This window comes from Pinus tabuliformis, chromosome Q (assembly GCF_031772625.1).
Source record: "Pinus tabuliformis cultivar Carrire ecotype Pingquan chromosome Q, CPIR1, whole genome shotgun sequence".
Lineage (NCBI taxonomy): Eukaryota > Viridiplantae > Streptophyta > Pinopsida > Pinales > Pinaceae > Pinus > Pinus tabuliformis.
This window is the reverse complement of record NC_142296.1, coordinates 442,417,908-442,431,221: the sequence shown is the minus strand read 5'-3', so window position 1 is coordinate 442,431,221 and position 13,314 is coordinate 442,417,908.

The following is a 13,314-nucleotide window of genomic DNA, read 5'->3' as shown; positions in this document are numbered from 1 at the left end:
CTTATTGGATAATGCCTGCGTGTTGGTCCTTTTGACCAGTCGCACCTGACTATTTCCATGATTTAAATTTAGACTTGTTTGCATGCGGGTCATGGCTGTCCCTCCGTATGGTTTATGGCCCTACCAACACATCCTCCGTTGAATTATTTGAACGTAGCAACCACGCAAGTTTATGATATTGTTTTACATCCCTGCCAACACATCATTACTCTGTTTGCGTTCATGCCACATCCACGACTTCAATCTCATTAGACTTTGAACCCTGCTGTCAGCGCCATACTATGAAATCATATTTTTGCAAGACTGTTTCATAATTATATGAAATCATTTCCTTGTTTGCCACTTTGGTTATGCGCAAAAATATTATGTTTAATACATTTCAAAATGCGCATATAATGTTTAAGACATGTCTTTGTTGTATTTTCATTCAAAATGCACATATAATGTTTTATTACCTTTCTTACTTCCTTTCAAAAATGCGCATATATTTCCTTTTGAAATATTTCTCATAATTTTAAAATGACCACCTAGGTCATGTTTAAAATTATCTCCATGTCTAATGTTTGAATTGTTTGTGTAGGTACCATCATGTTGCACTCTTTTGATCCCTTTTTTGCTTTTGAGGAAAAATACTTAGGGGTATAGGCTTAAGGTCATGAATATGAAATGAATATAGGATGTACAAGGTTATGGTTAAGGGTTATAGGATATGATACTTAGGATAATGGGTGGAGATAATGGAAAATATATACTTCAGGTACTAATCTCAATTTAACAAAGACTAAAAATTTCTAAAAAAAAATTGAATTCACAAGAGAAAAATTGTGTACTTACTATACTTGTACTTCCCTGATAATATTGGATGATGTCTACTATTCTTTACAAGCTGGATGAAGTCTTTTGATCAAATGTCTTAGATAGATTGAAAGATAGAATTTATTTCTGCTTCCTGTTCTACATTCTTCATTGGTTCTGGTTCTTGAATTGCTGGTTGTTGTTTAGGTCCCTCTGCAATGATTTCATAACTCAGGTCCCAACTGTCATGCACACTTTTATGCAATATGTACATGTTTATGCTAATATTTCAGGTCCCTCTGCCATGAAATATGCACATGTTTATGCTAATATTTCAGGTCCCTCTACCATTGTTTCAGGTCCCAACTATGAACAATACAAATTCCATCGTCAATTCAGCTGCACAACTAAATTTCTTGTGCAACCTTCTCCCTTGCTTGACATTTGACTTGCCCTCAAGTCATGCTTGTGTGGAGGATATCCTCCAAATCAAAGCTGTGATAAAAATAGAACAAGAAAGTGAATTCATACAGTCCAAAACATGTTGGTTTTCCTCTATGAATTCTTATTTGCTTGGCGCCAGTTTCCTGGTTTTCACTAGAAAACAATTTTATTTATTATTATTATTATTTTTATCTATTTATTTTATTTTTTATTATTTATTTTATTTTATTTTTTCAAATATATTTTTATTCTTCTGTAGCATTGGAAGATGGCTGAGTCTAGTGTGCCATTATTTCCAATTCTGTTCCTTGTATTAGTTGTTTCATGAATTCTTCTTTGTCAATAGGCCTATTGTAAACTTTGAGCCTATGTCCATTTACCAAAAATGATGTATACTCCTGGTCAATTGTCTTGATTTGAACAACTCCATTATCAAAGATTTCTTCTATCTCATATGGTCCTAACCAGTGTGTTGTGAATTTGGCCTTGAAATCTTTGAATTTGGAGTCGAACAGTAGTTCCCAGTCTTCTTTGTTGAATGTCTTGTTCTTGATGAATCTGTCATGCCACTTTATTTGTTGATGTTGTATCAATGTTGTGTGTTCTATTGCCTGTTGGCGATGTTCATCTAGTTGATTTAATTCCATTATCCGTTGTTGCTATGCTTCACACAGTTCTAGTCCTAGTTTGGCTACCAATTTATATGTGTGTATCTGAAATTCTATGGGCAATAAGACCTCTTTTCCATACACTAACTGGTATGGACTAAATCCAGTTGTGTTTTTCCATGTGATTCTGTATGCCCATAGTGCATCCCTTAGTTTTTCTGACCAATCCTTTCTGTTCATCTGTACTGTTTTGGTCATTATGTTCTCTAGGACTTTGTTTGTTGCTTCCACTTGTTCGTTTGCCTGAGGATGATATGGTGTGGACTTCTTGTGCTTTATCTTATATTTTTCTGTAAGATCCTGTACAAGCTTTGAAGTAAATTGTGTTCCCTGGTTGGTTACAATTTGTCTTGGCACTCCATATCTTACAAATATTTCTTCAAAGAGGAAGGTGGCCATTATATTTTCTGTTGCTTTGGTGACTGCCTTTGCCTCCACCCATTTGGTGACGTAATCTATACATACCAAGATGTACCTCTTGCCATTTTATGGTGGATTTATTGGTCCCACAAAATCTAGAGCCCGTTGCTCAAATGGTTCTATTAGAACTTGTGGTTTGAGTGGCATCTCATCTGATACTTTGGTCTCCCTGTTCTTTGGCAGCTATCACACCACTTGACATATGGCTTGGAGTCTTTGAAGATTGTTGGCCAATAGTAGCCTAATTGCAGCACCTTGTAGGCTGTTCATTTGTCTGCAAAATGACCACCACATGGTTCATCATGACATGCTTTCAGGATTTCTAATATCTCATCTTCCCTCACACATTTTCTTATTATTAAATCTGAACCAGTATAAAACAAATCGCCATTTACCCAACTATATCTAGAACTTTCTTTAATGATTTTTTCTTTTTTTTTTCTTTGAGAAGTGTGTTGGAAATTTCCCAGAAGATAGATAGTTTGATATGTCTGCAAACCATGTTGTTTTTACTACTATTGCAAACAAATGTTCTTCCAGAAAGTTGTCTGCAACTGGATTTGGATCATTGGGTGAATGTATTCATTAAAGAAATTCAGCCACTTGATTTTCTTTACTTGGTCGATCTTGAATTGTGATGTTAAATTCTTGCATTAACAGTAACCATCTTGTTATTCTCCCATTGGTGATAGATTTATTCATCAAATATTTTATTGTTGAATGATCTGTATGAATAAATACTTGGTATCCTGTTATGTAATTCCTGAATTTATTTATAGCATGTACTATAGCTAACATTTCTTTTTCTGTGACTGTATAGTTCAATTCTGCAGGTGTTAAGTTCTTGCTTATGAAGTATATTGCATAATTGAACAGGTTCTCTTTCTGCCCAAGTGATGCACCTATCGCAGTATCAGATGCATCAGTTGAAATATGAAATGACAGAGACCAGTTTGGTCCATGAAGAATGGGTGCAATTGATAATTTTTCTTTCAATGTCTGGAATGCATTTTGACAGTGATTTGTCCATTGAAATTCAACATCTCTTGCTAATAACTTGAATAGAGGTTGAGCTATTTTACTAAATTTTTCTATGAATGGTCTATAGTAGCCTGCATAACCCACGAAACTTCTTACCTCTTTTTGTGTTGTAGGTGGCATTAAATTCATGAGGACTTGTATTTTTGCTGGATCCACCTTAATTCCTGAAGCGGAAATATGGTGTCCCAAAACTATGCCTTCTGTCAACATCATATAGCATTTTTCGTTACTCAATGACAAATTTGTTTCTATGCATCACTTCAAAACTTTCTCAAGATTGTTAAGGCAATAGTCATATGTATTTCCATATATTGTGAAGTCATCCATATAAACTTCTACACATTCATGGATTAGATCAGCAAATATTGCAAGCACTGCTCTTTGGAAAGTTGCAGGTGCATTACATAACCCGAATGGCAAGACATTATATGCATAGGTTCCCCATGGGCAGGTGAATGTTGTTTTGTCTTGGTCTTCTGTTGCTATTCTAATCTGATTGTACCCACTAAACCCATCCAGGAAGGAGAAAAATTTCTTTCCAGCTAATGAGTCTAGAACTTGGTCAATGAATGGTAGCGGGAAATGATCTTTTAATGTTGCTTTGTTTAATTCTCAATAATATACACATATCCTCAACTTCCCATTTTTCTTTGGTACTATTACCAATGGGGAAACACATTGACTGTCTGAAATAGGATATATGAACCCAACTTTAAGCAATTTCTGCAGTTCTTCCTTCAATATTTCTTTCATCATGGGATTCATTCGTCTTTGAGGCTGCCTTACTGGTTTGATCCGATCATCTGTATAGATGTGGTGGATACATGTATTGGAATGGATTCCTTGCATGTTTGTATAATCCCAGGAAAAAGCTTTTGAATATTTTTGTAATAATGCAATTACCTCCTGTTCTTGTGACGATTGCAAATGGTTTCTAATGTTCAAATGTTTTCCAAGATATATCTCAATTGTTTTTGTTGTTGAATTGGTGATTGTGTTTACAAGAAAAGTGTTTATAAAAGAGCTTCGCAAGGATTGAACTGTACAAGTTTCCTGAAAAAATTGATTCAAGAGATTACTTACAGCTTCATATTGAATCTCTTTAAGCTGCTCTAAAATATTTGGTTCTGAGATGAAAAGATCCATTAAATCCTCATTCTCTTCTTCTTCTCTAAGGTCAAAGACTTGATTTATACTTAAAACTGATTTAGTTTGATGTTGTTCTTGAGTTTCAAGTATTGATTCTAAAGAAGATGATTGTGCGGGTGAATAAAGTGTAATGTGTTTCCGTTCATCTCTATGTGAAATAATCATACTTCCAGATCTGCATCCTATAAAGGCATTGGCCATGGCTAGCCATGGTCTGCCTAAGATTAGAGGATGTCCTCCCAAATTTGTTTTTGGCAGCAAGATAAGGAAGTCAACGGGATACTCCCATGAATCCAAAGAGACTATGATATCTTCTAGTAGTCCTTCTGGTACAACTTTAGATTTATCTACTAACTCTAGAATCGTAGAAGTTGATCTAATGTTGTTTAAATGCAGATTTTTCATTGTCTCCATTGTCATTACATTTATAGTGGCTCCCAAATCTATTAATGTGTTTGGAACTGAGAAATTATTTATTGAGATAGTAACCATAGGGATACCAGGATCAACATATTTCTCTACCATTGTTTGTGTTGACATGAGGCTTGCTAATTTGCTAATGACTTGGATTGTAGTAGGATCCTTCTTCTTTTTACCAGTTTTCTTAATGCATAATTCCTTTATTGTTTTAGCATATATTGGTATCTCTTTGATTGCTTTCAATAAAGGAATTTTTACATAAGCATTTTTCAATTCATCTAAAATATCAAATTCAAGAAGGTTCATTTATTTTTGTTGCTCTACTAACCTCTCAGGATAGGGTGGTGTTTGAGTTATAATAGTTTTTCCTTTCTGAATTTGTGTTTCAGATTGTGATGTTTCAGGTTGTTCTCCTTGCTCAATTGGCTCTTCTATGATTGGAGGAGAATCCTTTGTAAGCACCTTTCCAGACCTTAAATGGACATCATTTACAGGAAGAATAGAATATGTTGGAAAATATGTTGCTTCTTCTACCGTGTATGCAGGTTTATCCATCTTATTGTTCGGATTTGCCACTGGTTGGGCTGGTAATTGAGTTGGTCTAGGCTGGTTTGAAGGTAGCTGTAATTGTTGTGGTTGTGTTAATAATGGTGGAGAATTCTGTTGTGGAAATGGCATGGATTGCGGATATGCATAATTTTGTTGCGGAAATGGCATGGACTGTGGATATTGTTGATATGGAAATGGTTGTTGATATTGTTTGTTGGTGTTGTTGTTGGTATTGTTGAGGTGGTTGGTTTCCATAACCATATCCTTTCCATCCTTGTGCAAGTTGGTTTGGATATTGTTGTGGAGGCCAAGCTTGCCATGGCATTGGATTATTCCAAGAATTTTAAGGTGGATATGGATAGTTTTGTTGAGGGAACTGTTGCAGATTTTGTTGAGGAAGCCTTGGTTGCCAAGGTCTTCGTGGTGCCACATAATAGTGTTGGGACTCAGAAATGTCATATTTTTATCCACCTTTTCCTTCACTATTCCTTACATTTCATCATCCCATTAACCTTTTCTCATATCATTTTCATAAATACATTTGGGTTTCACCTTCTTATTTTCCATTTTATTCATTTTTGTATTACAAGTGAATTTATAATTAAATACTAGAAAATATGCATATTTTTATATATATCTCAAGAATATGTGAGTTTTGTGATGTGTAGGAAATATGTGAAGAATTAATTCCAAGAGACTTCTCAAATATCTCCTCCACCATATTAAGGAGATAATTATTCAAGTCTATTCCTAAGGAGAAGATCATGGAGGATTTGGTTGGCATATCTTATCCAAGATATGTGAGAGATGTGTGGAGGATTCAAAGGGATCATATTTTGTAATAATGGGAAAGTAGTTGAGAGTGCTTGAGAGAATATTGGATATGTAATTATGAGATGGTTATCTTCTTCATGTATATAAGAGAGTGCTCTCTCTTCATTTTGGAGAATAGAGATTAGCTTTAAGAGATAGTTTTGTAATTAGGAGAAGGGGATTCTTAGCTTTGATTCATATTCTTTTATTGTTACACTTTCATGATTTGTTATTTGGTTCTTGTAATATAATTTAAGATATCTTTATTGTTGTGAGCTCACATATGTTGTTTGTCATTCAAATTCTTCACATGTTGTATTGCTTTTCCCTTATGCAATTTCTTGCTTTTATAGTTAATGTTTCAATGCCTTCCTAGATTAATTTGATTTCAGTAATTTAGATTAGATTAGATTGGATTAGTTCCACTTTGGTCCTGCATATATAGTGCATGTGCCTCGTAAGCCTACAAACCTCGGATTGACAAATTAAATAGTTGGGAAAATACTACAACAGAATTAAACGACAATATTTTCACCCAACATTTTGGCACCGTTGCCGGGGAGGCACGATGGATTGAAGTTTAGTTTGATTTTTCATGCAAGTCTGTTTAGACATGTTCCTAACTCCAACGTGTTAAGGTGGTAAGATGTGGGGAACAGCCTACGCATCGCATTCGAGATACCGTAACGGGCTCGACCTCTTATGGATTAGGGCATGTAGGGTGTGTTTACATTTATGCAAGTGTGAATTTCAATTTCTGCAAGTGTGTTTGATTTTCGCAACTATGAAGAGTGTTTGATGAATTCATGGATCATGGTTGTAGTTGAAGAATTCGATTACTCAATTAATGAGCAGTCCTTGTAAGAGGGTTTAATTGAGTATTGAATTCAAGATTATTTCTGTGGTCCTTTTTTTTTAATTCAATTTTTAGTGTGCTGATTTGGAAGAGTTTTTGTGAACTAAAACCTTGTAAAAGGATTAACAACTCAGACAATTATTAGCACTTAGTTTTTAGAATCTCTTTCAACATGGTTTTATAATGAGTGTCAGCTTGGAACTACTCACTCAGATCCTTGCAGAAGTCGGAATCTCCTCTTCCCTCGAAAAGGAGATCTTGACAAGAATTGAAAGTTCAACTACTCCCCAAGAAATAAACGAAGATTCAACATTTGAAGAATCCTACATATTTGATGGTGAACAATCATTCGAACAAGAGATCGAGGAAGAAGAACAGTAGATCAGAGAAGAAGAACAAGAGTTACAACATGATCTAAGTGAGAGAAACTATGCCTATCAAAGCTTTATTGAACAATGGTTCCAGGTAAGTACTAGATTAGATTCATCTTTTTATTTTTTAGTTGATTTGCAGTTACAGCAACTAGACTCATTCACTCTCGAATATTTTCATCCATCATTTAAAAAAATTTCCTGGATATATTGTTGTTACTGCTACGTGAATGGCTTCATTGGAAGTTTAATTACACGTAAATAATTTTTTTTTTTCTAATTAGTATAGAGTAGGTAGGCTTTCATTTTTAGTTTTTACTTTCATTTTCAGTTTTGCTTTTACCTAGAATAAGTATGCTCTCCTCCGCGCTTAGTGCGATTGCGAGGATTAAAAAATAGGGATGATTTAGACGACTAATTTCAGGAATAAATAAATGTTTTGCAATATGCTTCATCAAAAACATCTTTCAATATGCAAATCATTGTGTCCATTTGTTAAAAAAATTAAGTCTAGAGAAAGTTTAGTTTCTTTCTAAATTTTAGTTTTTCATTGATTAAAAGAGGAAAAAAAAAATTTTTATAAAAACTAACCATTTTTGTTTTTAAAGATAGGGTTAATTTCATTTTTTTTAGACTTTCAATAATAAACAAATAATAATAAAAAATAAAAAAAATAAAGCAGTCAACCAGCGCACTCATAAATAAAACAATTCATATAAAAGTAATGGCGCTGGAGTCTGAGGCAGATGCACTTAATCACCTCAGCACTGATGTCCTTGAAGGAAAGTTTGCGTTGCTGGAGGGTGCTTCTGTCGACAATGACCTAGCAAGCTTGAGAAAAGAAGTTGCTGGAATCTCTAAGAGAGAGGAACTTCCAGCTGGTCGGTCCCCTGTGAGCAGTGAGAGGCCATCTTATCCTGGCGCTGGAAATTGAGAAAGAGCTGAATGATCTTTGAAGGAAAAAAAAAAAAAAAATTGATATCTTTATTAAACTCAAAAATGAATTGTCAATACAAAAATGGAAAAGATGCCCTCTGCCATTGCAACTCCCTAAGCAATGCCCACAAAATCCTCCAAAACGTAAATTAAAATCTGGCTCTTTGTCCAGAAAATCAGGAAACGATAATACAAATTCCAATTTTGCAGGAACAAATCACTGCACGATAAGTCAAATCGGATTTTCCTATTACTAAATATCAAAGAGGCAGTTTTAATCAAGCGTTGAACTAGTTAGCACCGCATGGGTGGTTGCCAGGATCTTATTCAACGGCTTAAGCTCTCTGTCAAGCTAGGAAAGAGAAAACCAGCGTTTGTTGTTTCTTTCTTGCATCTAGAGAAAATAATGATGGTGACAATGGTTTTTACTGTATTTTCAGTTCTAGTTTTCTTGACACGAAAAAAAATATTAACGCTTTGGTGAGCCTTGATTGTCAAAATGAGCACGTGTTTCGACTCCATTTTCATTGAAAAATCAAGAGATTCAATCATGGCTTTTTCTGGTCCACAAGTCGATTGTCCAAATTTCAAGCTTGTTATCGTTGGAAATGGAGGCACCGAAAAGACAACTTTTGTCAAGCGGCATATTACTGGAGAATTTGAAAAAATATGAGACTACGATAGGCGTGAAAGTTCATCGTCTTGATTTCTTTAAAAATTATGGGAAGATTCGTTTTGGGTGTACAAACGGACAAGGCACCAGCAGCATTGGGTCCCTATTCTCAAGCAATTAAAACTAACAATCTTGTATTTGTTTCTGGTGTATTAGGTCTTATTCCCGAGACTGGAAAGTTTATCTCAGACAATGTGGCGGACCAAACGGAACAGGTTCTAAAAAACATGGGGGAGCATCACATCTGTGTTGCCACTACGGAGGAGTGGACAGAATCGAGTGATTGAAAATGGCAATGGCTATGGCCAAGGTTGTACTGGTGAGCGTATGCCTTCTGGTGGCAGTAACGATGGGCTATAGTGTGCAAACAATACTTGATCTCTGAAAACCCATGGCGACTAGCTGAGGGCATATGCTTGCATTACGGATTTCAATATTGTCGGTGGTTCTTTTTATTCTCCTTCCATTCTGCCTACTCTTTTCCAAGTCACCCAGACAATTTGCGTAGGATAGTTACACAACTGGTCGTTTTTGTCTCACAGCCCTTGGTCATTTTTTAATTAGGGTTAGTTTCTTTTATTATTTTTATTATTAGTTTTTTTTTTAATAAATAAATAAATAATCGACATAAATAATAAATTAAAAACTTTTGCTTTTTAATTTGTTATTTACTAATAATAAAAAAATAAAAAAATAAAAAATAAAGTAAAATTGCCCTCATTCATTAATCATACTTGTTCCCTAAGAAATACAAAAGCCTTTTCAAATGTTTTAAATCAATTTTCCTGCAAACCAATAAAAACATTTTGAAAATGTATTGCACAATCAATGAGTAAATTGCATGAGGACATGCAATCATTTTAGTTGGGGGGGGAATAAAAGTATATTGGATTTTATCATTTATTTTAAGTGAATTTGTGGACAAAAGTTAAGATGCATATACTAACAAGTGAAATGAGATTGGTGTTATGTGTAGGTCAACAAGAAGCTTATGCAGAAAGCTCAACATTACGATGCAACACCCTTTTTCATCCACAATTAGTGTAACTTTGAAAAATAATTAAAAAAAATGGAAATTTCATAAATTCTTGAAAATGAGCTAATTTGTTTTTGAGTCACTTCATACAAGAATGATCGATGGAGATGGCACATAAAGGTGACAATTTTTATGCAAGAATGGTGCTAAGTTTTTCAGAGTTGAAGACAATCTAATGAAAAAGTGATTTTTCGAAATCACAATGAAACATGCATCATTGGACGCTTGAAGAAACTAATTCTTCACAACACATATCATGACATTTTCCACTACACAAAAATCCTTTTGTGTCATTACTCACCCTTTTCCTTCCAAATGCCTAGACCATCTTCGTGTTGCAAGCCCATCTTCCATTACCTTATCTTTCACGACTTCATGCACGCCTATTTTTCTGAATGACATACATTCCTTTATCCTTTTCAGTTTATTGCCTTCTAGTTTGCCTTCTGAATAAAACTTATTCCCTTTCCATGATTACATTGCCTTGTTTTCTTGCCATGCTGATCCACACTGCTTGCCCATGAGTTCTTTCCATTTATAGTCCTACCAAATATTGTTTTATAAACTCGTGTTGGCTGATGTGGGATTCCTTAAGACCCACCTTTCAACAAGTCTTACCCCATCGACATCAGCACCTTATCTGGGAAATAGACTCGAGTTCATTTTGGGTACCTTGAGACTTGCATGCCTCAATGGCAAGTTCTCTCGCTGACAATCATGGGAATACATCAATGTCCCTTGATCGTCAGATCTTGCAAATGGCTCGACGTCAACCCCTTTATTCGCATTTCACAAGATGTACTCAGGTACCTTGGTACTCATTGACATCAATGGTGAGTTTGCCTCGCATTGGTTAACGGCATGCATCAATGGCCAATAATCCAATGATCTCTTTTCATTCTCGACATCAACACATTCTTTCGCATGATTAGACTTGTACCATCAATTCTATAGCAGACGAAGACTATACACTTTTCCATGACTCCCTCAGTAGTTACAGCAGCATGAATTCTGATCTATGAGAGTACCACAGTTCCACTTTCAGCGTTTATCTTTTCCATGATTCAGCATCAGCAGTTTAGATTCCTTCATTTCCCAGGATCTAGTTACAACAACAATAGTCACATTTTCCTGATCCAGCAGCAACAATAGCTACATTCCTATTGCATAGTTCATCATTCTTGGGTAAGTAGAGGTATGTTGTTTTCTAATCTTTAATCATGCAATTCCTTATATGCTAACTTGAATATTTTGGAAAATCCCCTCACCATGCTACATTTCCTTTCATAAGCCATGTCAAGTTGCATGAGGACATGCAACCAACTCACCCCTCACCATGCTACATTTCCTTTCATAAGCCATGTCAAGTTGCATGAGGACATGCAACCAACTCAGTTGGGGGGGGGGGGGGGGGAGAACTATATTCACTACCATGATTCCATTTCTTCACCACTATCACTCCATTTTTTTCTCATTTACCATTCACCAACATTTATTTTCCAACGATACTTTGTTGCACTTTGCTTCATACACAATATTGGCATGCTTCATTAATATTACAAAAGGGATTTCTTATGCACATTATGATTTCCAGTGTGTTTACATTATTATTGAAGAAAAGAGAATAGAAAACGAAATGAATGTTGTTAACACAAGAACCAACATTCTTTGTATTCATGGTTGTCACACAAGAACCAACCATAAGAAAATGTAAGTTGTTACTCATGTATTTCACATATCCTAGAAACATTCATTATTAAAAGATATCATCATGTAAAGCCAAAGTTCAAGATGCCAAATATTCTTAAAGAGACCCATGCATGGTTGCATGAGGACATGCAAAAAGTTCAGTTGGGGAGGATGTTGGGACTCAGAAATGTCATATTTTTATCCACCTTTTCCGTCACTATTCCTTACATTTCATCATCCCATTAACCTTTTATCATATCATTTTCATAAATAAATTAGGGTTTCACCTTCTTATTTTCCATTTTATTCATTTTTACAAGTGAATTTATGATTAAATATTAGAAAATATACATATTTTTATATATATCTCAAGAATATGTGAGTTTTGTGATGTGTAGGAAATATGTGAAGAATTAGTTCCAAGAGACTTCTCAAATATCTCCTCCACCATATTAAGGAGATAATTATTCAAGTCTTTCCTAAGGAGAAGATCATGGAGGATTTGGTTGGCATATCTTATCCAAGATATGTGAGAGATGTGTGGAGGATTCAAAGGGATCATATTTTGTAATAATGGGAAAGTAGTTGAGAGTGCTTGAGAGAATATTGGATATGTAATTATGAGATGGTTATCTTCTTCATGTATATAAGAGAGTGCTCTCTCTTCATTTTGGAGAATATAGATTAGATTTAAGAGATAGTTTTGTAATTAGGAGAAGGGGATTCTTAGCTTTGATTCATATTCTTTTATTGTTACACTTTCATGATTTGTTATTTGGTTCTTGTAATATAATTTAAGATATCTTTATTTTTGTGAGCTCACATATGTTGTTTGTCATTCAAATTCTTCACATGTTGTATTGCTTTTCCCTTATGAAATTTCTTGCTTTTATAGTTAATGTTTCAATGCCTTCCTAGATTAATTTGATTTCAGTAATTTAGATTAGATTAGATTGGATTAGTTCCACTTCGGTCTTGCATATATAGTGCATGTGCCTCGTAAGCCTACAAACCTCGGATTGACAAATTAAATAGTTGGGCGAATACTACAACATAATTAAACGAAAATATTTTCACCCAACAAATAGAAACCCTCTGTTCCTTGCACTTCTTCCATTTGATTCATTTGCAATTCTTTCAACCTTAGACAATTTTCTGTTGAATGGTTTTTTGTACAAAGGCCACATACTTGAACACTATCCAAAGGACATTCTCTTAATGGATGTGTCTTTCTACATTTGGAACAAAAGATTGCTAAAGCTTGTTCTTGTTCTTCTTTCTTCTTATTTGCTTTTAGAACATCTACCTATGTTCCTAATGTACTTAGGAGGTTAGTTTTGAAGTTTTCTAACAAGCTTCCTATTTCTGCTCTTGTTACTCCTCCTGCTGCTGATTTTGCTGCTTTTGAACTCCCATATCTCTTTCCAGATTTTGATCTTCCTCTAGAATATTTT